The sequence below is a fragment of the Pygocentrus nattereri genome, chromosome 4 (assembly GCF_015220715.1).
Source record: "Pygocentrus nattereri isolate fPygNat1 chromosome 4, fPygNat1.pri, whole genome shotgun sequence".
NCBI lineage: Eukaryota > Metazoa > Chordata > Actinopteri > Characiformes > Serrasalmidae > Pygocentrus > Pygocentrus nattereri.
Window position 1 is genome coordinate 34,467,438 of NC_051214.1, and position 20,669 is coordinate 34,488,106.

The 20,669-nt window shown below is 38.7% G+C and overlaps 1 protein-coding gene across 3 annotated transcripts in view; it reads left to right on the plus strand.

Annotated features, from left to right (window-relative positions):
- The first annotated feature begins 5,242 nt into the window (after positions 1-5,242).
- LOC108411796 (1-phosphatidylinositol 4,5-bisphosphate phosphodiesterase beta-4) overlaps positions 5,243-20,669 on the plus strand; it is a 90,290-nt gene continuing 74,863 nt past the window's right edge. The window contains exons 1-2 of one of the 3 annotated variants that reach the window (XM_017683544.2): positions 5,243-5,751; positions 7,740-7,784. The gene's annotated coding sequence lies outside the window, so the exon portion shown is untranslated. The remainder of the gene's footprint in view (positions 5,752-7,739; positions 7,785-20,669) is intronic. The other 2 variants (XM_017683554.2, XM_037537910.1) reach the window with 2 other exon arrangements.

The following is a 20,669-nucleotide window of genomic DNA, read 5'->3' on the forward strand; positions in this document are numbered from 1 at the left end:
GGCAGAAATACACTATATTGCCAAAAGTATTCAGTCACCCAATCATTGAATTCAAGTGTTCCAATCACTTCCATGGCCACAGGTATATAAAACCAAGCACTTAGGCATGCAGACTGCTTCTACAAACATTAGTGAAAGAATGGTACCGCGTGGTACCGTTGCAGGATGCCATCCAGTTGTAAAATTTCCTAGCTACTAAATATTCTACAGTCAACTGTCAGTGGTATTATAACAAAGTTGACTGGGAATGACACCAACGCAGCCATGAAGTGGTAGGCCACGTAAAATGACAGAGCAAGGGCAACAGATGCAGAGGCGCATAGTGTGCAAAGGTCGCCAACTTTCTGCAGAGTCAATCGCTACAGACCTCCAAACTTCATGTGGCCTTCAGATCAGTTCAAGAACAGAGCTTCATGGAATGGGTTTCCATGGCCGAGCAGCTGCATCCAAGCCTTAAATCACCAAGCTCAATGCAAAGCATTGAACGCAGTGGTGTAAAGCACTGCCACTGGACTCTAGAGCAGTGGAGACACATCACACTTTTCCATCTGGCAATCCGATGGACGAGTCTGGGTTTGGTGGTTGCCAGGAGAACGATATTGTCTGACCGCATTGAGCCAAGTGTAAAGTTTGGTGGAGGGGCGATTATGGTGTGGGGTTGTTTTTCAGGAGTTGGGCTTGGGCCCTTAGGTCCAGTGAAAGAAACTCTTAATGCTTGAGCAGACCAAGAGATTTTGAACAATTTCATGCTCCCAACTTTGTGGAAACAGTTTGAGGAGGGTTCCTGCCTGTCCCATCATGACTGCATACCAGTGCACAAAGTAATGTCCATAAAGACATGGATGAGCGAGTTTGGTGTGGAAGAACTAGACTGGCCTGCACAGAGTCAAGACCTCAACCCGATAGAACACCTTTGGGATGATTTAGAGCGGAGACTGTGAGCCAGGCCTTCTAGTCCAACATCAGTGTCTGACCTCACAAAAACGCTTCTGCAAGAATGTTCAAAAATTCCCATAAACACACGCCTAAAGCTTCTGTAACCTTCCCAGAAGAGTTGAAGCTGTTATAGCTGCAAAGGGTGAATTAAGAATGGGATGTCACTCAAGTTCATATGCGTGTGAAGGCAGATGAGTGAATACTTTTGGAAATACAGTGTACATTAGGAAAAATGTAGTATAGGAGGTGGAAGTGAAGACAACTTATGAAGCTTTTTGTGTTAATTTAGATTTTTAATTCCGTGTCCAGACCCGCATGTTTGTGTGCGTGAGGGTATCTGTCTGTTTGTGTTTCTATTTTGCCTGTACACGTGCATGCAAGACTGAGGCCCCATGGGTATCCTTGCCTTTCATTTCAGTGCCTCTCCCTGTCACAGTTAGATGAAGCTATGAAGAGATGCAAATGAACATCAGCACCACGTCTCCTCTGACCATGTCCGAGCTCAGCAAGAGCCCTCTGTCATATTCAGGCAAACAAGAAGGCAGTTAATTAACCCTCAGCTGAGCTCCGGGCCTGAGCATATGTGCATTTAGCATCATCCTGCGGGATGGAGAAGCAAACAGTGAGGTTCCTTCTAACCTACAAAGAATATGCTCTGACTTCCATTGGCTCAGAAAGCAGGGGATGTGTCAGATTACTGCACCTTAATGAAGCCTATCTTTAGGGGGTTGATGGTGGAAGAAAGTCATGTTAATATTTGCAAAGACAAAATCTACTAGTGGTCCCATTTTCCATATTACTTGATAATAGCCAGCTGAATTCGAAGATTTCTCAGCGAGGTTCTGAAAGGTCATTAATTAGAAAGCACATTTTAAACAGTGGAAGCTCTGACAAGCCTATATATAGTCACTGCTCACATAGGCTAAAGATTTCACTGCACTGATTCTTACAGTATCATGGGCACAAAACTATTTATATTTGTTTGTTTTTATTTGTTTGATTTCTCTGTTTGCCTACAACTAATTACATATTGGCACTTTTACGCCCACCACGTTGTAATCACATCTGCTGTGTTGGCTGCAGTCTCTCACTCAAGAGAGCATGCATCAGAGAGGCAATATCAGTGTAACATTGGAATTCACTTGGAGAGGTAAAACTGTTAAAAATAAAATGGGAAGGTCAGATATAGGAACACATACTATATACATACTATACATGTTTTAGGGCATTTTACCTGTCAACTTGCACTTGTTCTCATTACATTCCACCATGCCAAAGCTTTCTGCTGCAGTAAAGAATCAGATATGCTGCTTGCATATAATAGATTATAAAGATACTAAAATACATTCTTGTGCTTTTATAATTTTCAGAATGTACATCCACACATACTATAAAGTTAGCTAGCTTTAGCTCACTGACAAGCTATCTATCTTAGCAAATAACCTACGAATTCCAACTGATTTAAAATGTGCCTTCCCATCCTAACCTTCCAAACCAGCGGCGTCCAATCTTGTCCAAAAAATGTTGGTGTAGCTGGAGGTTTATATGCCAGTGAAGCTAACTTTAAATGGAAGTTAAAATCATAGGCTTATTATGCAGTAACTACCATGCTACGTAGCTGAGTGTGTAGTGAACCTTCAGGCTATTTAAGATATTAATGTAAAGAGATTTTGTTTTTTTTTTAAGTAGTTTTGGAGAACTTTTATTGGTCCCTTCATTATAACATTTTCACACCATGTAAAGGACAGCCAACAAAACTAAGAGACAGAGAGCCATTGTTGCCACTCTCTACTTTCAGTGAAAGTCATGTTTGCCATTTGTGTTTTAGTCTGCTCTTGTCTGATGGTATACATGAAGCGCAGCCGCAGCACTCTTTTGAATAAATTTGAAATCTGCTGAACTTTTACTGAACTGTCACACCACAACCAACCATTCACGATGTGATGCAGTAGAGCACTTCTGAAATGAATGGGATGTGGTGAAGCGAAGTTGCAAGCAATGTGTATTAAAAAGGTTTACTCAAGTTTAGAGAATAAGCAAACCTATTAATGTGCTGCATAGCAAATAGTTGCAAGGCTAATGTTGTTAACCCCAAATGTCATCAAAAAGTCTTTTCAAATACATATTCAAACCTTATTACAACCTGCTCAGAATGCAATACAGTTCTTCTTTAAGGTTCCACAGACTTGTTGATAGGGTTTATGGCGCAGGATGACTTACTGTGGACTATAAAGATGACCAAAACATAACTATAATCAGAATTTGGCGCAACCCCTGCTGTCTAAAGTTTTTGCTTATTTTTATGGTTGACATCAAGTCATACTGTGACCTAAAACACATAAACAGGTCTGTCTTACTTTAATGAAGATGTGGATGTGGTTTAAGTGGGTTGAATGAAACTTTGAGGATTTTATTTTTTTCTACTTTGTTTTTTACATTATGTGACTATTGACTTTGAGTATTTGTTAGCAATGTTAACCTGTAACTCCAGTGCTAAATTAAGGAACCAAAAATGTCTTGCCTGATCACCTATAACTAGGGTAAGTGGAATTTATGTATATTTAATATTTCACTTATCCAATCCTTTAAATAAAATGATACGATGAATCCAATCTTGCTTTAGGTCTGTCAAAATTCACAGGTGTTTCTGTCCATCCTTCCACTGTGAGAAGATGCTCAACATGTCTGAAAAAACAGTTTAAAAGGATATGAAGCTGTCAAGTAACTGTTACTGAGAAAAGGAAACAGAAAAAAATTAAACAAAGAAGCCACTGGTGTTTCCTGAACAATGGACAGAGTCCAGATCTCAAGTCACTGAATGTGTTTGGCAACACTCGAATTGTAAGAAGCAGAAAATGCAACCAAATTCTAAGACTGAACTTGAGAGATATGGAAAAATATTCCTGCAGATTTCGTTAAAAACCTGAAAGCAAGTCTCCTCAGAGTTGAAGCATATATTGCACCAAAAAACATTCCAGTATTGTTATGATGTCAAGTTTGTAACAACAGAAGAACACTTTTTGGTGCTATATAGAACCAATTTACAATATACAACTCTTTCTCCATCAATCTGAAGAAAGATCTCACCATGCAAAGAACCATAGAAGCATACAAATTGTTCTTTGAGTGTTCATTGTTCTAAATAGAACTATTGCCTTTCCTAAAGCACCCTTGAAAAACCCATCCCCCAACACAGAACACAAACAGCACATACGCATAGTTTAAATTAACAAACAGCAACATTAACAACAACAGAAGGTTCCTTTTCCCGAGGGTGTGCATCTTCTATGATCCTCCAGGCCTTGAAAGCGTCTAGAGACCAGCGCCAGAAACTTACTTTGCAGAAAATAGAAACTAAACTGGAACTATAAGTGCTTGCTTAAAACTAAATGAAACTAGACTGAAATCAAAACCTGGATGAAAAATTAAATAAAAATAAAAACTAATAAAAATGCAAAAACTTTTAAAACTCTACTGACAACTAGCCTATAACTCTGCATTGACTTTTGCCCCACAGCGACACGCCCCCAAATAGGCCTACTGTTGCAGAAGGACGTGATTAGGTTTATTTTAATGAACATGCACTGCAAACTTGAGTAGTACACAGCTAGTGCAGGCTTGGGAAATATAAACATAACATTCAAACTCCACTCTAAAACAAGCACACGTGGATCTTTACTGCACTCAAATCATTATAGAGTTCAGAATGTTTCACTATTATTATTATTATTATTAATTTATTAATTATTTTTTTTAGCAGTTGCAATCCTGAAATCTGGGAGTTCTGCAGCCGTTTCAGCACCCCCACTTCCCGTATCCGTGGTAGTTCATTATTCAGGAGATATGATGTTTGCACACAACCGTTAAAATTATTTTGGTGTATGCTGGAAAGATTGTTAAGGCACAAATAGCACACTCCAACACTTGACACTCATAAGAACACAGCCACCAACCACATGACCCAAACAAACTTGCACTTTGGGGCCTAGAGTTAGATTTTGCTCAGGCCGACAGAGTCACACTAATGCGGTGTTAAGAGCAGCTGGAAGCGCGGCATAGGTCAGACTTTGCATAGATTACAGTGGACTGTTGATTGGCAGGGCATATAAACCACCACCACGCCCCCCCCAACTCACACCCATACAAACTCCTGGATCATTCAGCTCCAGCAGCTCCTGGAGGTGGACTTCTGGATGACTCACTGCCCCCCCCCCACCCCCCCAACCCCCACCAGCCACTCAGCGCGCGGTTGCGGCACACAGACACACACACACACACACACGCACAAACACGCGCGCCGGCCCCGGGTCTTTCCGCGTGCGCACCACTGGAGGGCGAGGCGCGCAGAAGCGGGGCAAATCGGTGCGGAGAGGAGAGCAGAGGAGAGGAGCGGAGAGGGGGCAGCAGCAGCAGCTGGAAAACAGTCGAGAGGGAAAATCCCGGTATCACCCCCCCCACCCCTCTCCATTTCCCCACCACACACTGCCCTGCAACGACCGAGAAAAGAAAAAAAACAAAGCGCGACTGCTCGCTGCTGCGCGTGATTTCAGCGACTCGGCTCGGACGCCCTGCAGTTTTGGAGGAGGAGAAGGAGGAGAGCAGAGGAGAGGAGGAGGAGGAGGAGGAGGGAGAGGAGGGGTGTGTGTTGCGTTTCACTCGGGAGGTCCGAAGACTGAAAGAGGGACAGAGAGACAAAATCGGCAGCGCGCGAGGAACACGCACGCGGGGCGGAGAGAGAGAGAGAGGGAGCGCGCGCGCGAGAGGCTTGGACAAAGCGGCGAGGAAGCTCCATCCCCATCACCATCCTCGGCAGAGGTCAGCTGGAAGCGCTTTACTCCTGTTGTTTTGCAGCGTTAGGGATGGCTAGCCGCGGCAGCAGCTGGGACTGTTAGCCGGGCATGCACACACACAGCGGGGAGATGGAGGGAACGAGCCTCGCACGTGCTGTTCGCACGTTCCCGCAGCCACCTCCAAATTTTAAAACTGCTTTTAGCAGCGAGTCTGTTATTACTCAACACAGTACTGACCGTTAGCCTCTCAGCTAGCTCGCTAGCACTCACCACCCTGCCAGTAAGCAGAGCAGAGCCCGCTAGCAGTCAGAGCAGAGAGCAGAGCAGAGCGGCGAGAACAGAAGGGTTACGGTTAGCTAGCCCAACGTCCAAAACAACTCACTGCTGTTGAACTAGGCCTGGTTATTAATAATTTTTTCAAAATATTATTTTCCTGTTTGTAACTATTTACACGGTTGACGTTGTCCGGTTTGAGGTCGAGAACAATGCAAATATATATGTGAATATATTCTACAGATGGAAATTTAAGAAGGGGCAGATGTGAGAAATACCTCTCATATGTTCAGCAGATCTAACGTCTAACTAGAGTCGTTGTGCTTTAAGTATGTCAGTGTAACCGCTGGCTCTGCTGTTTTGTGGCCTCACTCTGCCAGTGTTTTGTCCGGATGGACGCTGCATGGAGCTGGCGGTGATGCTGGAGCTCCTTACGTAAGAAACAAAGCATTAAATGAATGAAGCGCGGTTGTAACGGACGTAGGCTACTGCTAGTCTTCCCATAGGTTAGCTGAGAAGTCTGTGTTGGACTTCAGTACAGTGTTATTGAATGTGGTCAAACATTTGGACAATTTTTGTTTTGTAATTTGGAGATTATGAGGCACCTGTTTGCTAAGAAATGTGTAGGTCTTAACTACGAAAACAGTCATACGGTGTCTGGCTGTGTTCTACACTAAGCAGCCGTGGTTAGCTGGAACAGGAGCATGCAGTACGTTTAAACGCTTAAACAAATAATAGGTGGCACTTTATTCGCTTAACCGCCCTTCTGGTTTTCCCTCCTTGTCCTGCTGTGTGGGCTGTAGCAGTGGTCACTGTTTTTACGTGTGTAAATTGGGATAAACAGACATTTTAGTTGATATTCTTTGATGTAGCTATATATTCTGACAACAAAGGACAATAAGTAAGGGTTGATTTCATGTGTGTGGAATAAATGAGTAGGAGATCATGCTGCTATGATTTAGATGATGCAAATTTCCTGCAAGCATATAGATTTGATGATTAGATTTGCAGCTCCATGCAGTCTTACTGAACAGAGGCAGTTACGAGCTTGATCATTTCTTGTTGCTAGATTTGTAATAGTTGTGTTTAAGTCACAGCTCTTTTTGTTGTGGTGCAAGGCTGTTTTGTCCTTGAGCTGACCTGCGGTTTGATTGAACATTTTTGCTCTGTCAGAGTAATTCGGGGTATTTGAAAGATTCAAAATGATTCAATATTCCTTGTAACAGTTTGATTCCTGCTACGAAAACCAAGAGCATTTCTCGTTCCAACAGAACTTTTGAGAAAAGAAATCAATCAACAGTGTTGATGTATAACATGCTGGTTTTTCATAGTATTAATGGTGCTCAGGAATGTTATTCTCTTAACATAGCTACCTTAATTTTTATGTTATTTATTTTCTGGAGAGGCCTAGAACTGATGATACTAAGCACCGAATCCCTGAATCAGTGCCTTGATGAACCCTAGCAGAAGAAGTATATTATTTTTTCATTAGAGAGATGAAAACACAGTGACTCATAGCATTTCTGACTGTAATTGTTTGAGCGAGACAGACTCACTTTGCCTTTTATGAAAAAGTCTCTTGATACTGTAATTTCATGTGTGTTGTCCTTGGCTGTAAAGCAGCCAAAACACGCTGTGGTCTGGAACTGGTCGGTGTAAAGGATAAGACCTTCAACTTTGCTCAGTATTAAGTTTCAAATACATTCTTGCTTTATTCAGAGCTTTCTTTTTTATTCACAGAAAAAGAGATGCTGCTCTCCCTCTGAAACATTCGATGCAGCACTGGTGAGTGAGTGCTACTCATTTTTTTGCACATCTTTTCAGGATCTCTTATCTCTTGAAGTCCTTCCTCTAAGGTCTCATGCGTTTTTACATCCTTCAAAAGACAGATATGGTTATGAAGTCAGTAAAAGTTCAGAGGTGATGTACTGAGGTGGTTTAAGTCACTTCTGATAAGTCAGTGAGTGTTTAGGTAACATTCAGATTTCATGCCAGTCATGGCAGACTCATACTTAGGCTTGATTTTGTGGAGCAATAGAGTGCTACATGAGAGAGAGCAAGATTCAGAATTTTATTCAAACGATTTCCATGGGCATCTACCTGTTGTCGTGTTAGATCAAGTGCAACAGGTTCCTGTGCTTATCTTGAGTGGTAATCAACACATGCAAAGCGAGGCTGATTGGAGTTAAATTGTGATCATCAGGTGGAGTTGTTTGGTGCTTCTTATCGGTCGGCCGGGGTGGGGGAGTGAGGGGCTAGTGATTTTTTTTTAAGTTCTGCATTATTATATATATATAATCATATTGCCAGAATGATAACTTTACAGGAGAATGAAAAACCACACTTTACTTTTAATGTAAGTCAATGGAACCAGACATTTTACTAATTATATATATATATATATATATATATATATATATATATATATATGTGTGTGTGTGTGTGTGTGTGTGTGTATAATGCTTCAGATGTCTGTGAACAGTTTCTCTACAAAGTCTTTCACAAGAAACCACTCTGAATGACTTTGTTTCCTGTGTAACCTTTTAGTTATGCAAATGTTTTGATGGAATTCCCCTTTAAGTAAAACATCCCATTCTGTTTTTGTAATTGTCAAGTTAAAACACCAGCACCTATTATTAGCGTGCAGTACACAGTCCTGCATCCTCATCAGTAAGCATAACTGAGTAATTATAGATCCAGCAGTTGCACCTATATGCTCCTGGTGGCTGAGGACTTTGTGATCCTTAGGGGTGTGGAGCACTGCCACTGTTGCATATGGACTAACTAAAAATAGAGCCAGCATAGGTGGTTGTCAAAGCAGCGAGAGGGATTTAATCCACCGTGTTATGCAAGGTGACACAGCTTTTAATCTGTCCAACACTCATTTTTATCTGTTTTACTACTTTTACAGCAGCTCATTGTTGGTATTATTTATAGCCTTTTTGGGATTTGGTTAAGACTGTGGCACTAAAAAGCTGGCAGTAGATTGTGTGCAGATGTCTCCTGCTTTGCTGTCTCTGTAGGACTGAACGGAAGCTCTATTCTAATGCCCTGTTGAAAGCTTGGTGTTGCATACCAATATTGAGGTTTTTACTCATCATTTGTAGTTACTATAGAAACTCACTTGTAGAGGCTTTTGAATCAGATTGTGGACCACTTAAAGTTTTGGTGTTTTCTTTCCTTTGGACACTACAGATCCCTTATGATTGCGAGTACAATAATTGCTTAAGTTAATGTTTTCGAACTGCAGGATGTAGCACTGTACACGGTATTATTATTATTATTATTATTATTATTATTCATTTATTCAAATTTATGTATTGATTTTTTAATTTACTTTAGAATAATTGTGCAGTTTCTAGAAAATAAACCCAAGACTATAAGCTCAGTGTTATCTTTACCCTGTCTGGTGGCTATGCAACATTAAGAACATTACAACTTAAGGGTAATACACTGTGGCCTCCTCCATCAAACTTTACTGTTAGCACTGTGTATTCGGGAAGGTAGCGCTTCTCTAAAATCCTCCAAACCCAGATTCATCTATCAGACTGCCAAATACTGAAGCATGATTAATCACTCGAGAGAACACGTTTCCACTGCTCCAGAACTTTGAAGTGAGTGGCGCTTCTGCTCTGTGATTTGTCATGGTCTGTCGCTTCTTCGCTAAGCTGTTGTTGTTCCTAAAGCATTCCATTTCACAATAATAGCACTCACAGTTGACCTGGGCAGATCTAGCAGAGCTGTAATTTTTAACGTGGCAAAGCGCCACCCTATGACACTGCTATGTTTAAAGTCACTATGTTCAGTGTTATTGCCATTGTTTGTCTAGGAAGACTGCATGGCTATGTGCTTGATCGTATGCACCTGTTAGCAGTTTGTCCTAGTGAAACAACTGAAATCAACAATTAGGAGGGGTGTCCACATACTTTTGGCCATATATTGTAGTTGTGGTAGTTTCTGTTTATAATTTCAGCTTCAGCACAAGCATTTTTAAAGATACAAGGTAGTCTGTATGTCTAATTGCTTAACAAGCAGTAGATTTCATTCATTCATTTGTTCATTCATTACTGTTACCTAATCAAATAAGTTAGTTGAGAGCATGTTTTCTTTTATAACAATGACCTGGAATATCCTCTACATCATACTATCACGTGCTGGCCACGAGGTATCTCTAGCCGGGAACCTAGAAATCTGCTAAACGAATCCCGTCGTTCCTGGACTGCATATGTAAGTCTAAAAATACTTAGGAACAGTGCAAACCAAAAGCTATTATCTGCACTTTCTAATTCCATCCCCCCACTGGAAACACATCCCCCTGTTCACATTCACTCAACCCGTGCCTCAAACCACTGGTGGGAGTGCTACATGTGAACGTAATTTGCACTTCCAATTAAACTGCCGACCTTTGTTCCATAACGCAGAACGTGACTCTGAACATCCTCACTCCAGGATCTATTATTACCTAGCCTGCTGAAGACGGATCCTTGTGATATACTGTGATCTTAGTGCTGATGATATTGTCACAGTTCTGAGGTAAAGGTAGGATAAACAAGCTTATGTTGTTGAGAAAAGCTTTGTTGAACAAGAAATGAACTGCTGACTCCAGATTTTCAATATTCAAGATGGTTCATATCAACATAGGTGCCTATAAACCCAATACAAGAAATTCAGCTTTTATATAATTTTTTTTCCATAAAGTGAAATATACTCTACTGATTAAGGCAGAAGCAATCTGATCTAGTTTTATTTTGGTGACACTCTCAGCTGTAACTGCATGGCCATAATACTGTTAAACATTTTCTGTGCTCTGGCACACTTAATTCAATTCATCATCTAATTATCAAGCTTTTCATGAGTTGATTTTCTGGTGTGTTGTGGTAAGGAAAGCACAAGATTGTGGTACCTTATATTGTGAGCAGTGTGGGGTCTCAAAATCAGTTGAGATGAGATGAAATAGCTGAGATGAAATAGTAATTTAAATAAATAAATACATGATTGAATATTTATTTAAAAGTAAGAATTCCACTAAATGCTATGTGCTACTTACTGTTGGTACAATACAAATAGATTCATAGATGTATAATATAATTAATTATTGCAAGTCAATATGAGAATTTGACTACACCCACTAAATACCCAAAATCCATGGTGAAATGAAGAGTTATTATTAGCATGATACATTGCTAACTAGCTTTTCTTCAACTGTTGTTCCATTGGTTATCAGAGATCCTCAGATGCTGTCACTGTTTCACCACCCTAGAGAATGATGCCAATGAAGACTATGAAGATTCATAGTCACCATTTTCAGCCAGAGGAAAAGTGCTCTTTGTTTAATATCCATCCAACTCTTAGTTCCAAGCTAGAAGTGCAAAACTAGGCATTCACGTGGCTCTGAACACAGCAAAATCTCCAGTGTTGGATACACACCATTAAACATCAAGGTGCCAAAATGGATTCTTTGGAGCAACCACTTCTGGCTCCCTGAAGAGCCTTTCAGTGAGAGAGCCATTTTTATAAATAAGATTTTTTGAGTGTGCGGAACCTATTCAAACTTCATAGAATCTCTTTGAAATGTAAAGATTCTGTAACAGTGAAGTTGTTAGGAATCAGATGTCTGAAGCTCTGTTTCTAAAAGCTGCCTAACAGAAAGCTATTATGTAAAGTGCGTGTGAATATATTGCCTGGTACCCGAGACATTGCTGTAGTTTTGTAATAAGGGGTTAGCCTATTGATAGTACTTCTATGATGTCACAATCACACTGCCACCATATTGGTAGGCAAGTTCAAGTTCATTCAGCAGAACTGCAGCTGTTTAGCAACAAAGTTATAACTGATCCAGCACAGACAGTAAAAAAATTTGAACCATTTTAAAGTCTTGTTTTTAAAGCTTATTAACCATTGTATTTGAGTGTATTGACTTGATTTCATTGTTCTTTGTTGTTGTTGTAGTGATAACAAATGAAACCCAAAGCTAAATGGCTGAGATTTTTTGCCTCATTATTATTTTCATGTACAAAACCACATACTAGCACACAAAATAGTGTATGAAAATAGCGGATGTACCATTAGAAGTGCACTTAAAGAAATAAGTGTGTGGTTTGGGATGCGGTATTAGATTGTCCAGTGAAACACGTTCAACAGCCCTAATGGCTGAATTATAACTTTGCTGTTCTGAGTTGCTCAGTAGCAGCTCAGTAAACATCTCCAAGTGAAAGTTTGAGGTATTTTTTGATTAAAGATGCATTTTATGAGGTAAATTAACACATTTATGGAGGTGATGTTGGCTTCATATCCACGAACTTGGGAAATTCATTCTACATTTACGGCACCTCAGTATAACTGCAGCACCATTTAAGGTGAAACAGAAAACTCAAATTCAGATAAGACGCTGGAAAATAAGAAACTGACTTTAGCTTGGTATGTATATGTGTGTATGAGTTCATTGTTTAAGAGCTTTAGCACTTTTGGTAGCTACTTTTATTAGTTTACTTTATTAGTTTTTATACAACATCATGAACTGGAATGTTCTGAACCCTGGGAAATGCATGTTATACAGATCCAGTCCACGAATCTAGCTAATCTTCTCCTCTTAGCATTTTCTTAAGACTGTATCTGGTGTATTTTGCTTGGATTTATCCACCTGCAGATTTGTAGCTGCAGTAACAGTGATGAGACAAGCTCTATCAGAGTACAGTCAGAGTTATAGCTCACCCACTACCATGATGATATGGTCTTCTTACTTTCAGTAAAAGCCATTCACACCAAAAGAAAATGTAATATGTTGGATTTACCACTATTTTACGATTATCAATGTTACACGTAAAAAAAATCAGAAGACACCTATAGATTTACTGGTTGTTTGGGATAGTGAATAAAGTGTCTATATTTGCATTTTGTACATTGCAAACCACGGTTCCTATCACCAAAATTTTACAAAAATCTCACTGAAATTTTTATAGTGCACTATTTGGCATCAAAGTCTTTAATGACTTTATTTACATCTTAACAATGGGAATATGAATAAAGTAGAAAAATTATATATATATATTGAAATTCCCCTTTAATGCTAAACATTTTACTGTGTGGGTGAATAATATTCCATGAACACTTGCTAACTTTCACATGGAATATCCACAGTGTCGTATTGCAGTTAAAAGCATAAATGCCCAAAATATAAACACTACTTAACTACTTAACCAACATAAACAAAACGATCAGAATGCAGAAGTTATTACACTACTTGCGGAAAACATGATGATGTGGTGATTCTGTGTAAAATATCTATTAAAAAGAGTTACCCTTGTTTGCAGGACCACTGCATGGTTTGATTAAGAAAAAAGTCATCAAGCCCTGCCAGTTGGTGTCATAAGCACTGGCCATTTGCACCAGTGTAACTACGAATTTTGATAATAGTCATAGATACTACAGATTTAGATGGAGACCAAAGGGGAATGTAGAATTTATAGATAAGAAAAGCATATGTACTGGTCAGAAGGCTGGCTGACAGTGACAGATCACCTGTGGGCTGATCATACTGCTCGTTAATTTTGCTGCTGAACACTGGAAAATTCACGGCTCACTTCAAAGACTAGGCTATTTTGGTAGATTGCTGTCACACTATTTAATATAGAGCAAGTCACTTGTGACTGTGTTACAGTGTGAAGAGAAGGCCTACCTGTCAAACAGCCATTTGTGAAAAAAGAAACTTTCATAAACTTTGCCTAAACCCATGTCAGTATCACTACTGCCTAGACAAATTGCTGGCTTTTTAAACTTAACCTTGTGTGCGTGGAGTTTAATTTTTATACACATTTATCAAACACTGTTTGGTTAAGTATTTAAACAGCAAGCATTCAAATCTACAAACAAATCTACAAATCTAAAAACCCTATCTAAAACCATTTATTCTTTCTATTACTTAGAGTGGGAATGGTATGACTTGATTTGGCTAGAACATTTCCAATGTTTCAACATTTCAGTATAAAAATTTTGCTAGAATTAACATGGCATTATGAGGATTTTGTGTGTGGTTAGAATAAACAGTCACATAGGCAAAGAGAGAACAGTTTGTGAAGGCTTCCTCACACTCTTACCCCAGAATCCATTATTCACATTCAACCTATATTTTAGATGAAGCTTCTCAGACTGTGAAATGACACAGTCCTAGAAGAAAGACGTCTGAAGAAGTCTGGAGTTATTTAGAGTCCATTAGACTCTTATTATTAGATGTTTGTTAAAAAAAAAAACTGATGTCAGACACATCTCGAACTCCAATAAACAAGCTAATAAACTCACCACTGCCCTCTAAACCTTTTAGATATTTTATTGTCTTTTAAAGACCTGTGATTTGTCTCAAAATGTGTTGTCTGCTTTCTTTTATGTACATATTTCTGCTTAATTCCTAATGTTTCTTCCTTTATTGCTTCACGATACTTGAAACCGGTATTTGATGATGTATTTGTACTCCAGAATAGCAGGACATTTAGGCGATGCTGGGCTACTGCTCTGAAATATCTACATTTCATTACTTTCATTTTGCTCTCTGTTTAAATGTTATGAATGTAATTTTGTGAATATAAAATTATATTATGCTTTTGTTAGCATACATGATGACTGTGACATCTAAAGGTTAAGCTTTAAAACATTTAATCAAAATTCACTACACAGACATGCAGAGATACAAGCCTCAGCAAGCTGTATTCTCCTCAGCCCAAGGGACATCAAATTAAGCCTACAACTTCCGCAAAAACGGTTGCCATAGCATCTGCACAAAGTACTTGCTAATTGGCTCTTACTCAGCTCTATCAGCTTGATTGGTTAAGAGGCATGGAAAGAGAGTCTCTGCAGAACCAATCAGAGATGTGCCGGTCATCAAGCCTTTGAATAATTTTGGGCTTCATGAGAGCACAGTGAAAAAAGTGATGTGGTGAAATCACTTGATTGAAATATGTACATCTTTTCCACATTAACAAAATACACTAGATGTCCTGTAGTTTGTATGTCAGTACTCATTTCTATTGGCAGTGTTTTGTCTGTGGAGATTAAACATGTTCTGAGTGTGCAGTTGAATGCAGAGTCAGAAGCAGGTGCACTTTGAAGTAGGTGAATTCACTGATTAGAAGGGATATCTGGATAGTATTTATTACAACAGCACATTTTTAGCTTTGGAAATAATTGAGTCGATGTATTCATTCAATTCAAGTAAATTCAATGTGTGATGTTTTGAAGTTAAGTTTCCCAAAAACAGGCCTGTGCCCATATACGGTTAACTGTTTTACCACAATCACTTACCCAATCCTTATTTACCTTAGGTAAAAAAATTTTTTGTTTTGCTGATTCATTTTATTGATTTATTTTGTAATTATTTGCTGCCTTATTTAATGCAAATCATAGTAAAACGCTGAAATTCTCACATAATTGAACTTTCAAACGTAAGTTTTGTCAAGAATAAATGAGCTTGTTGAAGCTGCACTGGTTGAACACACTCTAGCTTTAGGCCAGTATCATACCTATGCAAAAAGGCCTCTGTGTTCAATACAATATACTTTGGATAAACAATTTCATATCTCACCTCTTACATTATCAGACTAAACATAAGTGGTAACAGAAACCACAGCAAAGGAAGGTAAAGTTGATGTGTCATTTCTTTCTTCAGAGTTAAGAGTCGTCTAAAAATTACTGGAAGATGAATCTTTGTTTCTATTATATTGTAGTGGTGGTAGTAAAAGTATAACTGTAAGTACATCTGCTAATGCTTCTTGACAAACCATCAGTGATGTTCCTGGAAGCATTAGCAGATGTACTTACAAAGATAATAATAATAGTGACACTTTTTCCTCTGGTTATTTTTGGACACTTCTTAACTCTGAAGCAGATGCAGGAGCAAACACAGAAAGAGCGTATGAGCTGTAGCTTCACTGTTGTCAGATAAAAGGTGAAGCAAAGGAAAAACATACACCCCCTTAAAAAGCTTTTTAACCATTTACGCTATTTTCCACATGGTTACCTCAACAAGAGGATTCTGTTACAGCCGTCAGTGTGATAATTATTGTGACATGAAGGTTTTTGCCTGTTCTATTACAGTTGTTATTGGAATGTTTTTTGCAGAAACTGAGATTTGTGACTGAGCAGTTGATTAGACACATGATTGCTCTACATTAGACAGTTCTTCACTTACAGCTCATCATAATTCTTCCTCCAGACCAATTCAAAGAGTGCCAGATCCCCACCTTCCATACACACATGTAGAGTAATTGATGGTGGTCCTGATGGAGCTCTGTCACATTTAAGCAGGCAGTGGTGTGTGTGAGCACCTGGCAGGCACAGGTGCCTATGAAACAGGCCCTGGGCACCCAGCACCCACCTGGCTAATGGAATTTGCTAATTAGGCAGTGGGAGGGGAGGTGGAGGTCTGATGTGGTGAGGCTGGAGAAGGTTGAATGTGATGCCAGCTTCTTGAGGTCTCCGCAGACCCCCCATCCCCTTGAGGTACAATTGGGCCCACTGCAAGAGCTGATAAATTTTCCTTCCAATAAAGTGTCTGTCTGTCTGTCTGTCTGTCCATCTATCCATCTATCCATCTATCTCTGCTATGCTTTCACTTGCTCTTGCAATCATTTGTTCTCTGATAAACTGTGTAGCATTAGTCCCCATGATATTTTTACAACAGGCTGATGGACAGAGGGTTTTTTATTATTAATTAGCATCGTCTGCAATTGGTTGAAGTCTGTTATTTTTATCTAATCTTACATTTTAAATGTTTGTAGAGGTCTGCCAAGAGGATCTCCCTGGCGTTTCTAAATGTAATCATTGAGCCTACATTTTTTCATTTTTACAAGTTAACAATTTATATCTGCTTCTGAGAAAAAATAATCAAAGTAAAAAAAAACTCTCCATTTATCTGACCAAAGGGCATGTTGCTCTTATTCAGAACTGTTTTATTTAGCATGGTTAAGGCTGTCTGCCATGGCCAATTAGGCTAACCCAGCAACTGTTTTATAGCTAATGCTAAAGTTTAGCCTTGAGGCACTGCTCTCAAGGACACTGTGTGTTAGAGAGCTTGTATTCTTGTCATTGCAAAGTTTTGAGATTCATAATTTACTGAGCAAAAGTTAGAGAGCACCATTAAATGATTTAATTTCCACTCAAGGTATAATAAATTATTTTTTAGTAGGTATTTCTGAGAAGATAAGATATAAGTTACTGCACTGCATAAGGAAAGGGAAAGTCAAGGGGAATAAGTGGAAAAAAACTGAATTTCCAAAACTGTATTCAAAAAATAATTATAGAGAAATTGAGAGATAGTTACAGAGACATTGGAACTCCAAAACTATGCAAACCTGAAAAAACTGTCACTAACAGGAGAACATTACTTCAAGCTTTCATCTTTGAGGAAAAGGAGAAAATGAAGCTCCACTCTTCCTTCAGATCTCAAAAAATCCACAGCCATTTCTGTCTGTCCTTCCATACAAGTCTTACAGTGTCTGACAGATGTGTAGCTGTCAAGAAGCCATTACTGAAATAACTGACATTGAAGATAAACATTTGCACATTAAACAAAAAAATTACTGGTATTCACAGAACCATGAACTAACCATGGTTGTAAATGAATGTGTTTGGAAATACTATAGCCAACAGAAAATGTGAATAACTTCTGCTACTGAACTTTGAGAAACTCACAGCAAGTCCCATGAAAAGAATGATAGCTGTAATTTGTACTTAATGGCCATTTTGGCTGAAAATCACATAAGAAAAGGGGGGTCTCTGATTTTTACACAGTATTGCACATAAAATTATTCGTTTGTGATGCTAGTACTCTGCAACTTCATTGGTTCCAACTAATCTATAAGAAGCTGTAGAAAATTACGAAATTGTATGTGTCCACAGTGATGAACACAGCTGTAGATGATTCCATAATGAATGTGAAAGCCGTTACATATAAAATAAATGTTAAAATGAACTTCCAGAATGCTTTGTATTCAAACAATGGATAAAGTCTTGAGACAGAGAACTTAAAAAGAAATTAATGTAAATAGACAGACTCAAAAATTGTGATATTTTGAATAAAATGTCTTGAAATACTGCTGGTGTATTGCTTTATAGTAGTTAATTCTACTACTAATCATTATTGAATTTGCAATTATTAATGCAACAAATGATTTCAAACATATTAAAGTTACTGTACATACTTGAGCCCTTGTGGAGGAGGATGCATGCTGTTCACCCCTCAAATACACCTTGTCCACTTTGATGACACAGTGTGAAGGTCAGATGCTAATTACTCTCAGACTCCAGAGGTGAATTACATGAGTGGAAGTCAAGGCATCTGCATCACAGGTTTCGCAACTTTTCAGCAATGCATGTCAGCCCCCTCCACTAGTGAACAGAGAAAGGAGTTATATGAGGCCCTCTCTGTAATCTCACCAGAAGCCATGTGAAGCAGCTGTGAGGAATATGAAGGCAGGCTGTCTGTGCTATGTCAACACCTCTGCTGTGTTCAGGAAACGCCATTCACTCTCTAATTACTCCCACCACTCCTTCTGTAATTACAGCATCTTAAAGCTGCTTTGTTCCTGCTGATTCCTGCATCCCACACTATTTTAAAGGGTGGCATTTGATATTTGTATGCAATACCTCTTTTCACAGCAGTCGTTTTTATAGCTGTGGTAATACCCGAGCTCTATCAGAGAAACATACAGTGCTGCTTCTGATAACTAAAATGCCAGTGCAGCAGTCTGAGGAGTTAAAGGTGTTGTATTTTTCCGTAACAGAGCCTGCCGATGCTGTAAACAATTGAGATTCTCCACGGGTTTTGGGATTATAGCCATTTTATCGGCTGATCTAATCAAGAGAATATTTGTAGCCACACTTGACGTTACCTGACATCACAGCGTTTGCTTCTAAAAATACACCTCTCATTACAAGGATTTACCTGCTGCAAGGAGAAATGGGTTTTGAACAGGAGATCAGTTTTCCTATTTGATTGCAGTGACAAATTGGAAAGCTGGTTGTGGCTGATTACTGCTTGGGATATTTAGAATGTGTGTATTTATAACATAAATCATTGTAGGTGATGCATTCACTTCAGATTCTCAACAACAACAACAAAAAATCAAGGTCTTTTCTTCCAGACCGACACAAATTGATGTCACTAAAGAATATGAATGGCCCCCATCATGCCTACATCATGTAGTAATGACTCTTACCTTTTATGGCCCGAAGCTCAGGTATTTGGAGAGCTTTCAGAGGACTACTTCACTGTATGAAACAGCTTGATATGTTGAAGTTTCTGCAGCTCTGCCTGTCTCTTCTGTTGGCCATAAAGTAGAGGGGTATAAGAGGTGAAGAGCAAGTTGTTGAGACTGAGTGTTCCATTGACTCGGCTGTTTTTTAGTTTCACATTCCTGTTTTTACTGTAGTAATGAGTGTCAGAAACTGCTACACGTTTCTGAAATGTGGAAACTGGATACAATGATGCCTTTAATTCATGTGATTGAAATGTGTACATCATTAGCATGTGAATGAATTACATCTACACAATTATTACCAAAATCAAGAAAATCAAAGGATATGTTGAAAGATGATGATATAAATTCAGTGAATCAGTTCCTTGCAGTGCAGTCATAAAGCTGTGCATATGAGTGACATGCCAGAATGCCTCTTATTGGATGGGTGCTGCTATTTACAGCATTCTCTTTTGTTTCTGCAAAAAGAGTATTTGTATCTATAAAATCTCATATTTTTACAAACTATGTACCGAAACTTGATAATCCAGAGATTTAGGCTTGTTTTTTGTGTTGTGTAGGGGTAGGTGACAGTTGGCCAGAACAGAAACACCCATGAAGTAGTATTTATTGAGCATGTGAGCATGCTGTCATATGCAAATGTTTAAATATGTTACAGTTCTGAAATAAATAGATATTATGTACTAAAACCATTAAAAACATGGTCTCTGTAGTGGATGTGTAAATTTGTCTTCAGTTAGAAACTCAGTTTGACCAGCAGTGTTTTGCATACAAATATATCTCATTTACTAACTATAAATTCTTAGAAGAAAACTTATAAAGATATTATGCTGTAAACTTCAGTACATTTTTAAAGTCCAGCTACTATATCTTGATTTGAAAGACTAGTTTGGGCACCTGTTTGCATCAGACAGGTCAATAGCAGTGCACCAAAGTACCTATACAGTCAGAATGCAGCTAATAAAATCCTGACAGCTGTGGCCCGCTTAACATGCTGTACATATCAGAGTGTCTGTGGTTGAGACTAGGGTTTACAGTTAGTGTTAGATGCAAAGCTCTTGAAGATGTTAAGCCCAATTTAAGACATTTAATTGACAATATGTTAAGTACAAGGTGAGCATCCATAAAGCATCTTGTCTTAAAAATGTAAAAAAAAAAAGAAAAAAAAAAGTTAACATTAATTGCAATTGTATTGTGCATGAGATAAAGTCTATCAGTGGTCCATTTTCCCCTTTTTTGCTGTTCATTTTCCCATAATTGGAAAATGCCATCTTAAGTTTACAGTATGTGAAAATGTTGTGATGAATGTACCAAGATTCAAAAACAATTTTTGCAAAAAAATCTTTTCTTTTTTTTTTTTTTTTTACTTTTTACTATAAATAAAAAATACATAAAAAAATTTATTGTCCTGTAGAGTTACCATTAT